Source organism: Tenebrio molitor, chromosome 8 (genome assembly GCF_963966145.1).
Source record: "Tenebrio molitor chromosome 8, icTenMoli1.1, whole genome shotgun sequence".
In the NCBI taxonomy this organism is placed as follows: domain Eukaryota; kingdom Metazoa; phylum Arthropoda; class Insecta; order Coleoptera; family Tenebrionidae; genus Tenebrio; species Tenebrio molitor.
Window position 1 is genome coordinate 18,235,148 of NC_091053.1, and position 19,285 is coordinate 18,254,432.

At 33.6% G+C, this 19,285-nt stretch overlaps 1 long non-coding RNA gene across 1 annotated transcript; it reads right to left on the bottom strand.

The window, feature by feature from the left end:
• Positions 1-16,219: 16,219 nt before the first annotated feature.
• LOC138137401 (uncharacterized) lies at positions 16,220-17,670 on the bottom strand. The gene is made up of 2 exons (XR_011161718.1): positions 17,129-17,670; positions 16,220-17,066 (listed from the first exon to the last, which is right to left on the bottom strand). It is a non-coding gene; the product is annotated as an uncharacterized lncRNA (long non-coding RNA).
• Positions 17,671-19,285: the final 1,615 nt, after the last annotated feature.

Below are 19,285 nucleotides of genomic sequence, written 5' to 3' on the forward strand. Positions count from 1 at the left end.
TACATTTAAACATCCTGGATAAGGTAGTAAGTAGTTTGTACGCCATTTTTGGGACACCCTGTATATACCATTCACCATGTTTTGGCATAAGGGGAGGGGCCATGGAAAAAGTGCATTTAAGTTGGTAGTAAAGCTGTCTGTTGAATTAGGTTATGTTTTTCTAAGTTTGAGGTTATAAACTGCGTCATTGTCTAGTGCATTGTTGTCTGTTTTACTAGTTTGTAATAGAACAATACTCACACATTTTTAATCCAATTTAACAAAACAGGAAACTGACTTGAACAGACTACAGAATAGTAGGGACCGGGACCGAAAGACGAAGTGGTTCCTGTTAATTTATGCACCACTTAGATAACCCACCTATACAGTGTCTTAATCAACCAGTTAGTAACTTCTCAATGTATTTTTTATTTTAACCAAAACATTCCTAGAAGTAGATTGTATAAAATCTTGTACTATGCCGGCCAAAAAATTTTAGCCATCATTGTCTGTCAATTCAAAAAAAAAATTGTAATCCGTACTTTATTGTCATCATGATTACCGTCTTGATTATGAACGTTATTTTTTGAGTGGTAAATTTCAAAACTCAAAATTATTTTGTCATTTCTATGGCGGCAGCGGAGTTCCTCCCGGCGGTCAGAAATTTTCGGGTCTTGTAGCAGGTAATCAAGTGTAAGGGATTAGCGCTGGCGGTAAGAATTATCGGGTAACAAGGAATTATATTGCCTTTCCTAAAATATTAAATTAAAGATTTCTTGGTAAGAAGACATACTTCTTGGGACCAAATATTAAAACTCTCTTTTATCTGGTAGGGTGCAGGGGTAAATTTCACTCATAAATAGGCCCATTTCAAAGCAAAATTTTTAGTTAAATTTTTTCTTTAAAAGCATCAGCATGGAAGTTAAACATATTTTGAGTGAAAAAGGTAAACAACTTTTTGTAGTGAATGGTGCTAAATTTTGTGAAGCCAGAAAGTTAAGTGATAACCGTATACGTTGGAGATGTGTTCAAAAGTTTTGTACTGCAAAAATATACACTCAAGGTAATATCTTAAACTATTTTACAATAATATCATTCATAAATCACGTTACTTATGATTGCAGAAAACAAAGTTGTTTGCACGAATTTAGTGCATAATCATAATACGGATGGATCTTCAATATTAAAACAACAAATCAACAACAGTGTAAAAAGAAAAGCACAAGAAGATATCTGTGAAAGACCAGCCAAACTAATTCACCAAATTGCTAATGCGACTCAAGATTGTTCGGACGAAACGGTAGATATGCGTGCTCTTGAAAATATTAGAAAAAAATATTTATGCGGCTAGACGCTCTATTTTACCACCACTGCCGAAAAATATAGGAGACGTACATGATGCTTTAAATACAATGCAAGTTGAAACCATAAAAAATGATAATTTCTTGCTGGTTAATGATTCTGTCACAAACATAATTATATTTTCTTGTTTCACTAATTTACAATTTTTATGCTCGGTCGATGTCCTATATGTACCTAGATGGTACATTTCAATATTGCACGAAATTTTTCTGTCAATTATATACAATTCATGGGTACAAAAATGGCCAATATATACCGTTAGATGTTGGGGACTGCTTTTTAGAATTAATAGAAGATGATTGCAGTTTCAATCCTCATATGTGGGCTGATTTTTCAGCAAGTACAACTCGAACAACAAATGCCTGTGAAAGTTTTCATTCACATTTTAAAAGTAATTTTTACGGCAGTCATCCTTCTATTTATATATTTGTAAAAACATTATTAAGTTTTCAAACTTTTACCTATGCAAAAATAAAGAGCGCACACAATAGCAGAAAAATAATTAGATCCAACATACGGAAAAAACAAGATTCTCTAGGTAATCTAATTGAACATTTTAAAAACGGTCATATAAATAGAGTACAATTTGTAAATGCCGCATGTGATTTTAATTTACCCTTGTAAATATTGTAAATAAAATTGTTACTTCCCTCATCAGTGTATTTATTGCCAAGTCCAAGCAAAATAATTTTAATCTACCAGGGCTATCTATCTACCACCCGTCGAGTACCTACCGCAGTAATCCCCGATACCTCGGGAGGAACTCGTCTCTTAAAAAAGGTTATCCAGGTAAAGAAGTGACCGCCGGGAGGAACTCGGATACGCCCATTTCTATTACACAGGACGTTTACCTCAGGTTATCTATGTACGTTTGCTCTAATTTTGTTCATTCATGTCGGATTTTTGGAATATCTGAGCTTCAAACAGTTTAAATTGTTTGCCAAACTGACAAGAATCGAAATTGGGGTTACGATTCCTAAAGGTTTATTTACACTTTACTTGAATGTCAAGAAAGTGACGACCAAAATTTTTTGGCCGCCATAGTACCTACTTATTAAGCCTTACTATTGGGGACAAATTACTTTGGTCGTCAAAGTCAGTTGACTGACATAAAGGTGTAAAGCAAGCTTTAGGACGGTTAACCTTATTTTTTACTACTGTCAACCACTGTCACTGTCAAACTCATCATTGCAAAATGTTAAATACCGAAAAATGGATAACTGAAGGAGATATTCCAAGTAGGAAAAATTGAAAAGGTTTCCACAAGGCAATTTGGCCCACGGACAATCCCCCAGAATCAAGGGAGATGATTCTAATTTTTTTAATGGTGGATGGTGCCATATTTTTGATAAAAGAAAAGTCAATAATTTGAAATTGTCATCACCATTGACTTGATGTTAATGCTTGGTCCACATTAATTTGTTTTGAAGTGACAGAAAAATGACGACCAAAGTATTTTGTCCCCAATAGTACTTTATTCGAATCTTTTTGCAAAATATTTCAACACCTATCGTCCATGACAAAAAAGAACAAAACTATTCTACTTCCATAATTTATTAGAAAATTATGAATCATCATTACTTGCATCAAAATCCCAATCAAATTCCGAGTCAGATTCTCCTAATGAAATTATTAAAGGAAGAACGTTTTCAAATGAAAGATTTCCCATTCATTTTGCCCAGTCTTCTGAAATAAGTTCTTCACAATATCTACAAAAATGTTGGCAAATTTCAGGAGTACATTTCAAAATATAAATTCACAACTCTATCGCGAAGTCATTTCAATGGGTCGTTGTTTCTTCCTTCACTATCCGTGCTGCATATTTATCTTGTACTCACCTACGATCCAATTTATACACAAAAAGAACTTGACTTCATTGTAACTTACTGAAAATATGTTCATGTTGATAGGTCCGCATGTCAGGCACTTTAGTGACAGCAGAGATGACAGAAATCAAACATGTATCCAACGTTAAAAAATGAAATCATAGCCTCCCTTTATGCCAAAACATCGTGAATGGTATATATTTTTTAATTAAAATTAATTAATTTTTTGCAAACAGTTTCGTTCACTTGTTTTTTTACATAAATTATAATTCATTTCAAAGAGAGATGTGTAAAGAACTTGAAAAGTTTGGGTTGCCATTTCTCAATTGGCCGCAACCCCTTGGCAACCGGGTGTAAACATGTACCTCCCTGTTTAATTTATACCTTCATAACGTATCCTCATAAATTATAAATCAAATTAAAACTAATTTTTTTCTCTACACAATGGAATACGGTTGCTTATGGAAAAGTGGCCGCAAATAGGGGTAACTGTTAAAGATAGATAAGAGCGAAAGAGAGTTAGCGCACCACACCGTGCATCAGACAACGATGCATTGTACGTGGTTAAGATAAAAATGACGCTATCTAATTGAGCAAAAATGACGTGAAGTTGGCAAGTAGAAATGGCAACTCAAACTTTTCAAGTTCTTTACACATCTCTCTTTGAAATGAATTATAGTCTATTTTTTAATCAAAGAACCACAACCTGGTGATTTAGGTTTATATAAATATAAAATTTTAATGATATCTATTGGCTATACCAGCCAACGTCTGTCGTTTTTAATATCCTTGAAAGTATGCAAACTCGTCGCTAAAATTTGAACGTGTTATTAAAAATGCCTCGCAAAGTAAGACATTTATTAAACTCTCAAATTAGTTGTTATTAACTTTATTAACATGCTGCGCCACTAATATCTGTAATACCTAACCTCAATTTTTATATGATGAGATTTTTCACCCTATGTCAAAAGTGTACAATGTTGTCAGCTCTATTTTGGGTGTAAATTGCGGTGTTGTGGTTCTTTGATTAAAAAATGAACTAGATGTAAATCATTTTTTTGTTCGACACTGTCAGAATTTGAGAATTTTCTCCTGTGTGGACGGATTTTGATAAATTTGACAACTTGTCAAAACGAAACGTCAAGCTAATTTTAAAGGTTTTCAGCGATTTGGAGCCTTTGGGGGGCTCGTCGAACAAAAAAACCTTGTATTCAACTCGTTCTTGTGTAATTTGGGCTTTTTTTGGCACTCGTGGACCTTTAAAACTCTCGTTTCAGTCGAGTTTTAAACTGGCCCACTCATGCCAAAAAAGAAAATTACACACGAACTCCTTAAATAAACTACTATTATTCCACACTGTATACAGGGTGTCTCAGCAAAGACTTTCGAGTCTAATATCTAGGTTATTTTTCAACGGATTTTTATGAAATTTAAAATGTAGATATTTTAGACCGAGAAGGTTCAATTAGTAATAATAAAATTACCTCAAGTTAAAAAATGTAATTTTAACACATGTTTCCTTTATCGAAAATTATGCGCAATTATGATTAGATTGTTAAACATTAAAAAATAGGGGTCTACACAAACAATTAAGCAAATCACTTGTCTGATTCAACGAAAAGATTAGATTTTGTCGTTAAAAATTTAATGTAAAGTTTGAAGGTATTTGAGAAGTTACCTTTTGAAACAATTGATGATTAATTGCCAAGCAATATTTTGTACACCACTTTAAAGTCTGTCAAAATTGGGCGCGCTTTATTACAAACGTCAAATTGTGAAAATGTATTGAAAATACTCTGATATATATGTATACAGCGGCAGAAATTTCAATTTTGTTGAAAAAGGAAAAAAAAATGCCTATGGAGAGTGTCGTAAGAACTTCAATGACACAGTTCGTTTTCTCGTGGAACACTATCCAAATGTAGGCTTTACAAAATGTAGGTAAGGTTAAGAGAGTCGTCAATTTATTTGAGAAACAGGAAGCGTACGTGAACTAAATTACCTTGCTAAAATAACCCGAACGTGTTTTAGTCCTTTTTGGAAGAATTAATGCATCCAATAAACTAAATTACGTCCAAATGTTGTCTTTAACTTTGTAAATGTTTGTAAGGTTAGAAAGATAAACGTCAAATATGTCACCTGCGTTTGTGCGAAAAGGGGTGACCAAAATTCGGCAAAATTGCGCGTTTGTTTCATACGCGTCTACGTTTTTGCTTGCATCTGCAGCCACGTTTCACACATTTTTTTGCTTTTTTCTTGCAAACCAGAAGTCTTTCAAGGACGAGTTTTTCCCTACAGCATTTTTTATTGACGATCAATTTTTTATGTAAATCTTTATTGATTTAATATTTTAAAAAGGCATGTAAAAATTACGTTTTTAAGACTTTGGTGATTGCATTAGTGGGATTTTATTCTTCACCGTCTAAAATATCTGCATTTTAAATTTCACAAAAATCCGCTGGAAAATAACTGAGTTATTAGGCTCTAAAATTTTAGCTGAGACACCCTGTATAATTTATGTAAAAAAACAAGTGAACGAAACTGTTTGGAAAAAAATAGTCAATTTAATTTTAATTAAAAAATACTTGCGGCCATATTTTGATAGGCAACCCGGCAGAAACATATTTCTCTATTCATAATTATCTATAAAAATTTTATTTTGATTAAAAAACAGAAGAACGTAGAAATCTTGCAGTGGGATCTCGTACTATGAGTTCTAGTAGGAATATTAACTCTAGGATTTTCCTGAGCCCAATGTCGCCTGTTTCGAATATTTGGTTCGTTTGTATAAGTGCATTCGTCTGTGAAGCCAATTGCCGACAGAAAGCGACGATCATTGTTAGCATGCTCCTGCATTTCATAACAAAATGCACTTCTACTTTCTTCGGCAACAGTAAAAATCTCTTGATGCTACTGCCTTGTAGGGATGATATTTGTACATCCTGAGGACATTCCGATTTACATGAACCTACTTCAAGAGAAATTTGTCTTAAACTGTATTCATTTTCCCGTTTTAAACTGGCTCACTCATACCTCAAAAACAATTTACACACGAACGAGTTGAATACAACGTTTTTTTGTTCGAAGAGCCCCTTAAAGGCTTCAAATCGCTTAAAATCTTTAAAATTAGCTTGACGTTTCGTTCTGACAAGTTGTGACATTTATCAAAATCCGTTCACACAGGAGAAAATTCTCAAATTCTGACAGTGTCGAACAAAAATTGTATAATTCCTTACAAGGTTATGAGTGAAGTCTCAAACTATTTGTATTATCACAAGATAACAAATACTCAACGTTAAGCAGTATTTTAACCAAACTAATATCCTGTCCTATTTAAGCACTGTATAATTAAAATGATCCTATAAAATGTCCAAATTATTTTCAACACTTACATGCTACTTCAAGGCGTTGAATCAATGCAGTTTTCGGTAGAAATTATTCACATACAACATTACTGAGCCGTTTGAATTCGAAGTGATTCCACTCTCCGTTTGCGTAATCAATAATATATAAGATATGATATCTTGTGATATGACGCATTTGTTATAGTTTTGTGATACGATTATTACAAAAGGGTTAAAGAATAAATATGTCTATGTTGGGATACAAGGTTAGTAAGTGCATTATAACAAAATCGAGAAAGAATTCCGAGATTCTGTTATGGCACTTAATAACTTCATAACGTTTTTCGCACAATTAAGGCTGTATAATTTTTTTTGAAAATGTCAAAAATATCGCGCTTTGGTTTTAGTCCGTTATCTTAGGTTATCGATGAGGCTTTAGACGATAATAATATGTCAATCAATACGAGGAATTTAATATCATTAATGTTTCAGAGTTTATTCGGGTAGTAATCATTCGAAGTACATTCGTATTTTTGTAAAATTATCTACAATTCGACACTTTGACGGAAACTCGATCCTCGATCGTGTTGCCAGACGTAGAAACCCTTGTGTTTCACGCTCGGGTTGTTACTAAACGCTGTTAAAAAATCAAAACAGCATTGTTCACACATTTTTCATGGCATTTCATATTACTTATCATCAGTTATCATCAGTTATCAGTGTGACAGCTAAGTCATTTGCTTCACAATGGTTTTTGGATTTTTGAACAGCGTTAAGGCAACACGATGTCGTTTCCGTCAAAACTGTGTCTCATTTACAATTTTACAAATACTCATGTAATTATACAGGGTGATTCACCTTTTACCGTCGGTGGCAAAATGACCCTTAAGAATTGAGAAAAATTTATGAAATTTACAGATCTGATTTGTTGAAAAATTTACTTATACTATAGTTTATAGTTATTTACGATGCAAGACCGTTACATAGAACATTACATGTGAGCACAGTAACATTGACATTAGTATGACATTCCATAAGCGTGCATTTGATTTTTTTATACCATTGCACATTGATTCGATAATTTTCAAAATTGCGCGACTATGAACTGTCAAAGAAATGTCATCTCTATCCTACTGACAATCAGCTGTCAAATGACATTTGTGCATGTAGGCAAATAGGAATAGAAATAAAACAACTACATTTGTTGGACAGATCGCGAAACAACACAAAAGTAAAAGCAAATGTAATTTTATTTTAATTTTGACTAGATTAGGTTTTTCCAGATTTTTCTCCAAATCTTTCAGATTTTTTTTTCTATTGAAAACATCCAATTGAGTTATGTATTTCCATCCCGGGAGGATATCGAAAGAAAGAAACAAGAATTAACCAAACATACATACATACATATAATCTGTTTCAAAATCAAAAATCCACCAACACTGCATTCTACCTCGAAAATACAACCGACAACGTCGCCAGCTTTTGTTTTTAGTGTGTTTGCAAGTGTCAGAAAAAAGTGGGGTTATGAAAGAAAACTGTTGACAGTTGTTTAGGTCGTAATTCATCGTGTTTTTTATTCTCATTTTATTATATCACTCAAAAGTTATGATACGGTAGCTGCCACCTTTTTGCACATAATAATTATTTTGTATTACGTAAATAAATTCAACAGTTCAATGTCAAATTTTGGCGGGAGGTTGGGTCAACCCAAAAAATGAAACTTATTCTAGGGATTTCTTTTTTTTCTGCCAACATAATTCAGCAGGTGGTGGATTTTTGATTTTGAAACAGATTATATAATCTATAAGGCATTCACGATCTTTTTGGGACCGAGTTGGCTATGATCGTCTAGTGATTTTGTTGGCAGTACATCGGTGATAACTAAATTCCCTAAAGGAAATTGACACTTTTTGTGTTAGGTTAGGTTGCTTTCAGTTTAGGGTTATATTTTCTGAACAGGTACATTGTTGCCGGATCTCTTAAATCTGGTCTGTCCTTTTTGAATTAAATTAAATCGTTTAATAGAAATTGTTTATAGTCATGAAATTATTTTGGCAATTTTGACTGTTCCTTTGACGGAGATTTAAATTATTTTTTCTAATTTTGACATATAAAGTGACACTTTTCAAAATTAACTGACGTTGGGAAACGTCACACTTTTCGTAACTGGTTACGAAAAGTAAAATCTTTCCTAACTGGTTAGGAAAAATTTATTGTATCATCAATTTGACACTGTCATATGTTTTGTTTTTAAGCAAAATAACCGTGCCTACTTACCTACTTGATATTTTAACACAATAATAATTTATTATTAATGAAATTCATTACTTCGTTTAACGTTTGAAGAAACTTTTTTTTGTCAAAATTAGAAAAAATCTTGTATGTAACACATTAGGAAATGCAATTTTGTGTAACTCGTGTGATTTTGCGGGATCTCGCTGCCCTCGTCCCGCAAATATTCCACTCGTTACACAAAATAACGCATTTCCTAACTGGTTACATAAATAGCTATTTACACACTTAATACCTAAATCATTTAGTTTCTTACGAAAATTACAATAATAAATCTGGCAATGTGGTGGCAAGAAAATGTTGAACAGACACTGACAGAAAAAAAAAAAATTGCATCCATTGCATCACTGAGTCAGTTAGTTCAACATGAAAAGAAAAAATCATAGCCAACTCGGTCCCAAAAAGATCGTGAATGCCTAACGAGTCTTAATAGAATAACTGAAATTTCGCAAACCCTAAGTACACGGTTTTTATCTAATCTGGTCGAGATAGTGAATAAACATAATTTTACACCAAGCAGGATGTTTAACATCGACGAAACGGGAATGACAACGGTAAACAAGCTTTGACCTATCATCGCTTCTAAAGGACAAACGCAGATTGGAGTAGCTACCAGCTAGGAAAGAGGAAAATAGTAACTGTTTGTTGTGCAATGAGTGCACCTGGGACATATGTGTCTCCTTTATTTATTTATACAAGAATGCGGATGGCAGAAAGTCTTAAACGGGATGGACCAACTGGAAGAATTTATGTCTGTTTAAAAAATGTTTGGAAGGCAGATCAGGTTTCCCTCGTGGATATAAGATATTTCGTTGCAGTTACGAAAGATTTTCCGGTAATTGTTCACTTTAACTACTTCTAGAATTTTCGCGTTTTTTCTGGTTAGTGTCACCGGGCACCGGTTGCGTCCCGGTTTGGTCAGGACAGCTTAGTCCCAACTTCCCTAAACAAATAGGCGGCGTCGGCCGCAAAACGTCACAAGTTGGTTTTTACACGCAAAAAAGTGCGTGTCATTTCACTCCTCTCCCCAAAAAACGAGACTGCGGCTCTTTTCAGAGCCTGGCTCTGGTAAAAGTGAGCTGGGCTACGAGACGGCGATCTTCTTCGACGGAAGAACGCTTCGAGAGACGAGACGGCCACAGGTAAATTGCGCACAGCGGTCAGGAATTAAGCAGGTATATTCCAAAGTGACCTTTTACGCCGGTAAATTGCACACAAATCCTCTTGGGTTGGTTCGACAGGGTTGAGGATTTAAATTCAGGTAGGTATATATATATATATATATATATATATATATATACAGGGTGGTCCCGATATAACCTGCCAGAAGAAATCCAGTAATAGGTGACGATGAGTAGAACTCATACACAAAAAAAGTTTCTAATAAAAGTCTTTTCGTTTTCGAGATAAAAATAATTGAAAATTTGGTCAAAATTTGCTGTACGCTAATGAGTTAATCGGTTTTAAAAAGGTAATTCTGGTTACTTGGCTGCGATTTCTTTAGCAACGGTACCTGCAACACCTATGACATTTGTCAAGTTTAATTTTAAATTTGCGAATCCTTCAAAAAGTTATGAAATTCACGAAACAAGATTACGCCGATTTACATTTACTCTATGGCGAAAACGTGGTAATTCAAGACCGGCAAGGCTACCATACGGCGAGCGTTTTCCTGAAGGAGTTCTTCCGTCTCGTTGTACTTTTGTGGAGCTACATCTGCATTTATGTGAGGTTGGTTCGGACTGATTCCAATACGATGGCGTCCCCGATCCTCCATTTAACCCCTCTGGATTTTAATTTTTGGGGCCTCACGAAAGATTTGGTATACGAAGTTGAAATAAATACAAAAAGCCAACTCCAGAAACGCGTAACAGACGCCGTGAACCAGATTCGTAAAAACCTAGAAATGCTGAATTCTGTTTACGAAAATTGGTACCAGCGTACTCAAATGTGCTTAAATGCCAACGGAAGGCACACAGAACATTTATTATAAAATAATGTTTCTAGTCTAGTTTACCTTTCATTAGTTAGCAGATATTCTCAGTTAGAGTTGAAAGTACGAATATGTAAAGTCTAAATAAATTTATTCAATGCATTATTTTGGTTATTTAACCACAATTAAGACGATACTCTTATTACACAGTTCTTCCACAATTTTGCACACACACTACCTCTACATTTATTTACACATTGAGGAACACCACTTTATTTATTACTCATTCATCTCAGTCTACAAAATCAGCTTTTGTACCTAAATAAGCTGGTGAATTAACGCACGCAGTGTACAGCGTTTTCAATAAATGTCATTAGTTTGATTTAGTTTGTCAGATTTGAGATTTGTCATAAACGATACAGGTACCTACGTTGCTTAGATACTGTCATCCTTACAAACACCAACAATTAATTCCTGAGTAGGTACGTATTTTTGTGGTCAGCAGCGTCGAATGGGTGTGGATAGGGGTTAATTTATTCCCATTATTTTGGACCTAACGAAGGGGGGTTTTTTGGACTTGTTAGATCTTTCTAATGACCCCGAATTATTTTGGCAGGTTATATCGGGACCACCCTGTATATATATGTATGGGGAAAGATACTTTTGAGGAGATTTCTAGCACGGAATGGTACTTTCGAGGAGAATTTGGGAATTTCGAGGAGCTCCTCGAAATTCCATGCAACGGAAAGGTACCTTTGAGGTATCAAGATCTCATTGGGATGTGCTGCCCACTACATGAACTAACACTGTATCGACACTGTAATGGGTTTAACTAGGCTATTGTCCCCTAGGTGGTGAAATACATTACGAAATTATTTTCAAATATGGACAGCAATTTCATTGCCATAAAACTGGTTTTCAACCCTTATTTTAATTGACAAAATGTCTATTATTATTATTATTATTACTCTTATTTTAGCATAATAAAAATCTGCCTTTAAATAAGTTCTTCCACATGATCAATCATATCCTTCATCCCGTTTTAATCAACAATTTGTAAAACTACCTCTTTTTGTGAAATAAATCCAATAATAATCAATATTTTTTTGCAATATTTATCGTTCACCCCAAGAATTTTTAGTTCTAATGTTAACAATTTTAATGAGAAGTTACCCTCCAACCTTTTTTTATGTTTGTGAAAGCAAAATACCACAAACGTTAATTGTCTAATTTCGGATAATGATCAACGGTATTTTTTTTAATTTTCACCCCCTGCGTTTACTTTCACAATTCTAAATGTCGTAAAAGTTTTTTAAAGTGTTGTGATCATCTTAAAAACTGTCACAACACTAATGGCTAATCAAACATTTTTTTTGCTCATAACTGGCTTATTTACAAATCTGTGCCGCAACCCCCTACACACGAATTGGTACTTTTGAGAAACCGTAACTCCTTGAAAGTATCATTAGATACATAAACTCTATTATCAAGGGCAATGATATTTTTTGTCCTTTTACGTTCAACCCTTTGAAAAACTACCCCCTTTTGTAAATTTGCTCCCATAAATTTTTTGTTTTTTAGCATTGATTGTTCACACTAAGAATTCTTAGTTTTAATGTTAACAGTTTGATAAGAAAATACCCTCCCACCCCCTTTTAACCCCCAAACTTTTTTTATGTACGAAAAAGCAAAATACTTACAAACCTTAACTGTCTAATTTCAGATGACGAACAAACAGTAACTTTTTTTCAATTTTCACCCTCCACCTTTCCTTTCAAAATACAAAATATCGTAGAAGTTTTTTAAAATAATGCGATCATCTTAAAGACTGTCACAACATTAATGGCTAATCAAAAATTTTGTTTTGCTATAACTGGCTTATTTACAAATCTGTGCCGCAACCCCCTACACACGAATTGGTACTTTTGAGAAACCGTAACTCCTTGAAAGTATCATTAGATACATAAACTCTATTATCAAGGGCAATGATATTTTTTTGTCCTTTTACGTTCAACCGTTTGAAAAACTACCCCCTTTTGTAAATTTGCTCCCATAATTTTTTTGTTTTCTAGCAATGATTGTTCACACTAAGAATTCTTAGTTTTAATGTTAACAGTGTGACAAGAAAATACCCTCCCACCCCCTTTCAACCCCCAAACTTTTTTTATGTACAAAAAAGCAAAATACTACAAACCTTAACTGTCTAATTTCAAATGACGAACAAACAGTAACTTTTTTTCAATTTTCACCCTCCACCTTTCCTTTCAAAATCCAAAACCTCGTAGAAGTTTTTTAAAATGATGCGATCATCTTAAAAACTGTCACAACATTAATGGCTAATCAAAAATTTTGTTTTCCTCATAACTGGCTTACTAATTTGTGCCGCAACCCCCTACATACAAATTGGCACTTTTGAGAAACAGAAACTCCCTGAAAGTTTCATTAGGTACATAATCTTCATTGACTATGTATCTAATGATGCTTTCAAGGAATTTCTGTTCCCTTACGGGAAAGGATATTTTTTTGTCGTTTTGCGTTCAACCGTTTGAAAAACTACTCTACTTATTTTTGTGAAAACTGTTAAGAAAATAAAAAATGCAAGTAAAGAATTAAAATAAATTTCAATTATTGAGGGACACTTCATCCACTTTTGCAATCTTTAATCTAAGTCAAGGAGAGGTGGTCTATACTTACAAAAAAGATTTGAATCAAAAACTTTGAAAAGACTTTTTAAACGAAAGGTTAGTCGACTCCATTTGCTATTTATAATTTTTAGTTCCTAATATCATTTTAGGGTCAATTTTGTCTTCAAGATTTGTTTTTTTAACAATATAAATTCATGTTTATGTAACATCATTTCCAATAGAACATAACCTTAAAAAATTGATATCACGTAAAGATACTTTTGAAGAACACGAATTCCCCAAAAGTACCTTTACGAGAATCGAGGGTATATTCGGAATCAGTGCTTTTTAATTCGTTTGTGATTTGGACAATTGCAAGTATTTTTAATACTGTTTAATAATCGCCAATGAAGTAAAATCGGTTGTAAAAAATATTTCGCCAAATACTAGAAGAGTCACTGGATTCCATTTCATATTTGATATTTTTTAAAATGGGATTCCTGTTGATTATAATTTAATGTCAACATTGCCTTCAAGATAATTAGGTCTTTTTAAAAAGACTCAGAGAAGCCGACATACTCTGTAACATCATTTCCGGTAGAACATACCTATATAACCTCAAAATTGATATGACGTAAAGGTACTTTTGAAGAACATAAATTCCCCAAAAGTACCTTTGCGAGAATTGAAGAATGATTCGGAATCCGGCTTTTTAATTCGTTTGTGATAGGATAATTTCAAGGAATTTTGAGTATTTTTTAATCACCTTCAAGTAAAATCGGTTATAAAAATATTTCGCCAAATACTAGAGGGGTCAGCCGATTCAGTTTCATATTTTACATTTTTACGAATGGGGTTGCAGCGGTATTCCTATTGATAATAATTTAATGACAACTTTGCCTTCAAAATTAGGTCTTTCTGAAAAGGCTCAAAAAGGCCAGGATAGTCTGTAACATCATTTGCAATTGAATATACTCCTGAAACGCATATCACGTAAAGGTACTTTTGAGGAACACGAATTCCCCAAAAGTACCTTTGCGGGAAATGAAGAATGATGCCGAATCCGGCTTGTTTATTCGTTTGTGATTGGGATAATTTCAAGGAATTTTGAGTATTTCTTAATCACCAATCAAGTAAAACCGGTTGTAAAAAATATTTTGTCAAATACAAGAGGGGTTACCCGATTCTCTGTCATATATAATCTTTTTAAGAATGGGGTTGCAGCCGGATTCCTGTTGATAACAATTTAATATCAACTTTGCCTTCAAAATAATTAGAACTTTTTAAAAAGATTCAGAAAGGCCAGCATAGTCTGTAACACAATTTCCAATAGAACATAACCTTAAAATTGATATCACGTAAAGGTACTTTTGAGGAACACGAATTCCCCTAAAGTACCTTTGCGGGAATTGAAGAATGATTCGGAATCCGGGTTTTTTATTCGTTTGTGATTTGGACAATTTCAAGGAATTTTGAGTATTTTTTAATCACCAATCAAGTAAAACCGGTTGTAAAAATATTTCGCCAAATACTAGAGGGGTCACCCGATTCCGTTTCATATTTTACATTTTTACGAATGGAGTTGCAGCGGGATTCCTATTGATAATAATTTAATGACAATTTTTTCTTCAAAATAATTAGGTCTTTTTAAAAAGGCTCAGAAAGGCCAGCATAGTCTGTAACATCATTTCCAATTGAACATACTCCTAAAACGCATATCACGTAAAGGTACTTTTGAGGAACACGAATTCCCCAAAAGTACCTTTGCGGGAGTTGAAGAATGATTCGGAATCCGGCTTTTTTATTCGTTTGTGATTGGCATAATTTCAAGGAATTTTGAGTATTTTTTAATCAGCAATCAAGTAAAATCGGTTATAAAAATATTTCACCAAATACTAGAGGGGTCAGCCGATTCCGTTTCATATTTTACATTTTTACGAATGGGTTTGCAGCGGGATTCTTATTTATAATAATTTAATGACAACTTTGTCTTCAAAATAATGAGGACTTTTTAAAAAGGTTCAGAAAGGCCAGCATAGTCTGTAACACAATTTCCAACAGAACATAACCTTAAAATTGATATCACGTAAAGGTACCTTTAAGGAACACGAATTCCCCAAAAGTACCTTTGCGGGAATTGAAGAATGATTCGGAATCCGGCTTGTTTATTCGTTTGTGATTGGGATAATTTCAAGGAATTTTGAGTATTTTTTAATCACCAATCAAGTAACATCGGTTATAAAAATATTTCGCCAAATACTAGAAGGGTCACCCGATTCCGTTTCATATTTTACATTTTTACGAATGGATGTGCAGCGGGATTCCTATTGATAATAATTTAATGACAACTTTGTCTTCAAAATAATTAGGTCTTTTTAAAAAGGCTCAGAAAGGCCAGCATAGTCTCTAACATCATTTCGAATTAAACATACTCCTAAAACACATATCACGTAAAGGTACTTTTGAGGAACACGAATTCCCCTAAAGAACCTTTGCGGGAATTGAAGAATGATTCGGAATCCGGGTTTTTAATTCGTTTGTGATTGCGATAATTTCAAGGAATTTTGAGTATTTTTTAATCACCAATCAAGTAAAACCGGTTGTAATAGTTATTTACATTAGAGTACGGGATGTGAATTTTCCGGCACGACAACTGGTTTCGGGCACGATGGCGCAGCCGAGTGCCTGATTAGTTGGAGGGCCGGAAAATACGTCCCGTACGACATTTGTATTAGACTTTTCGGCTGACCAAAATATTAAATCTTTTAAAAATCAAGACTAATTTTATTGTAGAATCTGACATCGTCAATAAAGAATCGAATGGTGTGGAATCAATTCCTTGACGACCGTGACCGCTCATTTGTTTTTTTCCTAACAAATTATTTGCCGGCTAAATTTTCACGGTCGTGCTTCAAAATTTGATTTTGGTGTATTAATCGAGTGAAAAAAATGTCTAGTATATAATATAGAGTGAGTTAAATGTGACACCAGAGGCAGTACAACTAGTGGCAGGACTAAATTCTGAATTATTACCACAAAAATCGAAACAACGTTACATAGGACAATTTTTTCTCACAAAAGTATGTAATAACTATTCTTTAGTTAACAAATTTTTAATAAACCATATTTTATTACAGACAGTTTTATTAATAGGTGTTTGTGGTGCCTGTCTCCGAAAGGAGTTATATACTCTGAAAATGGAAAATGTCAAGAGAAGATATTATATTGATAACTGACACAAAAACCAATATTTGTAGATCGTTTGCCATTACCAATCCAAACTGGGTTGAAACTGTGAAGAAATATATAGAAGTCAGGTTAAATTGGTATTAAAACAATTTCAAATAAAATTGACAAATATTTGAACCTTGATTGCCCTATGGACACAAGATTGAAGTTCCTAAAATGATTCGTGATGATTGATGGCCTTCCTTCAACATCAAAAACAAAATGTACTGCGTTGCAGCTACAGCTCAAACAATAGTGAGTTGTGTCACAAACTTCGATACAGTGCTTTAATGTACTTGAATTTTTAGCAGTTGCTTCCAATGTAATCATCCAACATTGAGAATTCCATCATCAGTACCGTATGAGAAGCACCAGTACAACATATTGACATTCAACCCAGAAGTAATAAAGCTGACAGTTACCAAATTGTTTCTGCATTGTTCTCTAAAGTGGAGAATTGTAACAATACTGTTTACAACTGTAATTTTACAAAATAAATTATGTTAATGTTGCAAATTATTAAAATGTCTTGTACTTAACCACTACTTCCTGGTGAAAACGAATCATTTTTCTTCAGGTGAATACAAGATTTTGGGGTTAGAATGTTTTGTAAATTTTTAGTTTCCAGTTGCACTTTAGCACTAACAGCTGGTACTGGATAAAGTAGGTACACAAAACCATATATCAACTTCTGTGGTTTAGTTTTATTGTGCAATTTTGCAGATATTTATGAAATACCTGACAATTGTCAAACTTTTTGACATATACAGCTGCCAACCCAATAGGTTGTATTTTCCCTGTTACGATTATTTTCTTTTTCGATCGATATAAATTAAACAAACACATTTATCGGAAAAATTATACAGGGAAATGTGTTTTTTTACACTAAATTAAAGTAACGTATGGACACTTTAATTTTAAAGTAACTGTGAAAAGAATAAATCAACGGTGTCCGCACATTTTTCCCGTACTCCACTAGATTTTTTCCCACATTCCACTAGAAATTTTTGACATTGTACGGGAAATCGCACCTCCCTTGACCTAAAGTGTAAGGTAACGCTATATTTCCCAGATTGGGAGGCCGAAAAAATATTTCGCCAAATACTAGAGGGGTCACCCGATTCCCTTTCATATTTAACACTTTTAAGAATGAGATTGCAGCGGGATTCCTGTTGATAATAATTTAATGTCAACTTTGTCTTCAAGATAATTAGGTATTTTTAAAAATTCGTTTGTGATTGAGATAATTTCAAGAATTTTTAGCATTTTTATCATTATCACTAATCAAAAAAAAAAATTAGCCCCGAAGAGCACCGTTTTACAACAATTAATATAAAAAATCTCCTATGAATTGTAAAATTGGTACTTCGCTTCCGGCTTAATGTGAGTCATAAGCAAAAAAATTCAGTCGTTTGCAAACATTTTTTTAATATTTATGGGAGAATGAAATTCAGGTTTAAGGCAAAGATGACTGAAGGAAAGTTGATTGTATTTTGCATTAACATAATGTGCTGGAATATTTAACAAACACGCTTTATATTTTAGCTGTAGTAATTTTTAAATAACCATAGGAGTATTTTTTTGCGAGCCATTGCAAGGACGGCGCCGGCGTGTTAAACACCTGATCGGTGCTTGACTCTGATTTCAAGAGTATGAACTATTTATAGATTTCGAATCGAAATGTAATATATCCTTTGTTTAAAATGTGGGGCCTAATTAGGTGTTGTAAGAAGCAGTAAGTCGGGCAAGATTTTTAGGAACGATCTTGTACTCTGATGAAATAAATGTTAATTTTTTAGGTTTCGAGCAGTATTTCTTACAAGCAGTTGATTGTTTACTGAAAACAAAATTTGCATTTTGTTTTATTTAAATAATAATAATTAAAACTTATCGGTGTGTTATTTTATACAGGGTGTTATTTTAATTTTTTTTTATTAAAACGTATTTGTGTGTTATTTTATATAATGTACAGTAAGGTGTTGAAATGCACCTTCAGACTGGTACTGTTGAGAAAAAAGAACCCCTGGACTCCTTTCGATGTAAAGTGCACCCATAAACCGTGGATTAAATTCGATAAAATGCAAACAAAGAATTTGTGAAAAAAATCTTCGAACAGATCAATTTCTATTTTCACGTAATGTACAATGACTGATTCTGTTGGCAATGAAACAGTTGAAAAGTACTGGTGGTTTTTTGTCTCGTAATTGGCACTGACCGGATTTTTTAACTTGAGATGACATTAAATAGATTTTTGGTTATGCCGGTTATGTTTATGCTATTCCAATCAGATTTCCTTTCATTCATTCGTTTTTAAGAATGGGGCTGCAGCGGGATTCATGTTGATAATAATTTAATGTCAACTTTGTCTTCAAGATAATTAGGTCTTTATAAAAAGGTTCAGAAAGGCCAACATACTCTTTACCTTTACGGATTCCGATGACATTAATGAAATCGATGGCTTCTTTGCACCAAGGGTCTAAGGTTTCAAAGGCTAACCCTTTAAATACGTAATTTGATGAAATAATTGAACTATATTTGCTATGTTTGCGTTTGCAAGCCATTTCAGTGGTAAAACCTGAAACTTCAGAAGTTTTCAAAACGTAACTATCTGCAAGTGTATCTACAATAGTAATGTCCCAAACTAAAGGTTGACCTTTATTAATCCGTGGCCATCTGGGCGTTTTCCATCATCCCGAA